The sequence below is a fragment of the Triticum dicoccoides genome, chromosome 1A, assembly GCF_002162155.2.
Source record: "Triticum dicoccoides isolate Atlit2015 ecotype Zavitan chromosome 1A, WEW_v2.0, whole genome shotgun sequence".
NCBI lineage: Eukaryota > Viridiplantae > Streptophyta > Magnoliopsida > Poales > Poaceae > Triticum > Triticum dicoccoides.
In genome coordinates, this window is record NC_041380.1 from 9360438 (window position 1) to 9363234 (window position 2797).

The following is a 2797-nucleotide window of genomic DNA, read 5'->3' on the forward strand; positions in this document are numbered from 1 at the left end:
CATGTTAAATTGTCACGGTTAAATTATGCTATTTTTTACTCTGTCCGTGTTAACTGGAGATCAGTTTTCCCAATACAGGTCAGCTTCAACCTGTCAAACCACCTGTACAAAATTCTTATGAATATTTCTGCTGAAAGTTTAAAGTGATATGATAAAATTCGGCTCGCAAAAAGAACTTCTCAGCAAAGTTTGCATTATGCACTTAATTCATGCCTTGTCAACTGCATAAGACCGGATTATTCAACTAAACAAGACTGAACTCATGAGCATCAGCAAACATATAATAACTAAGAAGGAACAAAACGAAGTTCACAATTAACAGTCACTAATACTAGGATTCAGGACAACCGTAATCATGGCATATCATGGCCAAGCAAGCTGGATAACAGTAGTATAATTTAGCCCCATAGAACAAACTGGCTAACACAATTCAAAAAGATTAAGAAGTGCAGGTGTACACGTACATGATTATTCCATTGATCGGAGCAAGCCCAAGCATGAGTCGAACTGAATTAGTGCCCACCTGCATCTGCTAGTGGCTCTGATGAGAAGAGAGGAACATAAGGCAGATACGGCCCTACACTGCTTTTCTCGAGATGAAGGACACTAGAGAGTTGGCGACGTCGCATGTCCCATGTCAGCAATGAAGCCGCATCCCATGCTTCGCCCTCAAAAATACCCTTGCTGACAAAGAAGAAGGTGTCGCGATCGGGATGGAACCCAACCATCCGGTACTCCACCTCATTTAGGTTCAGCACATTATCGATCCTGAAACTGTGCTTCAGGGCCCATTGCTGGGTGTCATAATCCTCAAGGCGCCATATCGCTACCTCTTCAGCCATGTTGAGTGAACCATCATCGTCGTCATCCCCGACGGTGAGAGGAGCTGGAGATATAGCAGCATAGTGCAGGCACCCCTGTGAGCACCCAACTGTACCATAGCTCTGGCCGCGTGGCACGGAGATGGTCTTCCACACCTTGCCTTCCATGTCCACAGCCACCAGCACAGTCTTGTCTTCCCAATTGTTGCTGTCGTCCGGATACAGTAGGTTTCCGACAACGTGCAGCATGCCGCCAACCAGGACACTGCGATTGGTCAGCCAAACCTTGTCAACCAATCCAGTATCCCTCTGGCTCCAGGCTCCGGTTCTCCGTATGTACCTGTACTCCGTATGTGGAGGAGGAGGCCATACAGGCGCGCACCAGCCCGAAGTACATGTACTACGTATGTGGCAGGAACGTGAGTGAAGTGTCGAGATCAAGACCCTCGGCCTCGGCCGAGAGGCCGGCCAGGTGGTAGCGTTCGCCGTCGGCACGGGTGATGGTGGTGTAGAGGACGCCGGCGAGGGTCTGGGGCAGCTTCTTGCGGTGGGCGGGGTGGGCGATGAGGTCGCGCCAGGCCTTAGAGACGCACTTGAAACGGCAGACGGACCGGAAGGGGAGCCGGGACAGGATCTCCATGATGAGGTCGTCGGTGAGTCGACTGGCCACCGCCGCATACTCCTCCTCCGCAAGAGAGTTGTCCAGCCTCAACAACTCCTTCCCAGATATCTCCTCCTCCTCCATGGCCATGGGGCGGTGGAACTGCAAATCGAGCGAGACAATCACCAAACTGGGTGAGCTCCGGCGAAGAAGAAGAGCTCGGGCGAGGAGGGCTACCTGCAGGGCGTTGCTGGCGTCGGGGTGGGCATCGGCGGAGAGGTGCGGCGGGGATGATGGGCGGCCGGCCGGCCGGCGACGGGGTGCGGTGCAGCCTGGTTTGGCGGCGCTAGGGTTACAGCGCGACTGAACAAGTACGTTTTGCAGTGGCAATCAGCCGTAATTTCGCCTAACCTTAGCACGCGTGGGCCGCGCGGCCCAGTAGCTCTAGTTCGATCGCTCGTTTCTCATGTCCTTCCACTCGTGTTTTGTTTTTCTTTTTTTTTTGTATGTCTAAAAAAAAAACTCGTGTTTTTGCTCTTGCAGCTCTACTGGTTCAGCACAAAAAAAAAACAGCTACTGATTTTCTTAAAAATTATAAAAAATGGTGGAATTAAAGAAATATAAATATGAAAAATGTTCATGCATCTGAAACGTACTTGTGATCATCTTAAATTGCGAACTGTTAAGCTTAAAAATAAATTATTTGATGTCATACAATAAAATGTTATTGTAATTTTTTTTATAAGTTAAGCACGGAGTGAATTGGTGAGGGTAGTTGGATGATGGCCCACATATATATAAAAGTGGTTCGAGATATTTTTATTTGTCCCGCCAACAAATCCATTTGGATGCATCCAAGTTTTCAGCAGAGTCCATCTTGATCACGCCGAAGTGCGAGGCTTCTAGAGTCCTTCCTTAGGAGAACGGTGGGCTATAGGCTCGGCCCATGTGATGGGGAACGTTGCAGAAAACAAAAATTTTCCTACGGTTTCACCAAGATCCATCTAGGAGTTCATCTAGCAACGAATGATCGGATTGCACCTACATACCTTTGTAGATCACGCGCGGAAGCGTTCAAAGAACGGGGATGAGGAAGGCGTACTCGACGTGATCCAAATCACCGGAGATCCTAGCGCCGAACGGACGGCACCTCCGCGTTCAACACACGTACGGTCAGTGTGACGTCTCCTCCTTCTTGATCCAGCAAGGGGGAAGGAGAGGTTGAGGAAGATGGCTCCAGCAGCAGCACGACGACGTGGTGGTGGTGGAGCTGCAGTACTCCGTCAGGGCTTCGCCAAGCTCTATGGAGGAGGAGGAGGTGTTGGAGAGGGAGAGGGAGGCATCAAAGACGTGGATTGAGAGGCCCTCCTTCCCC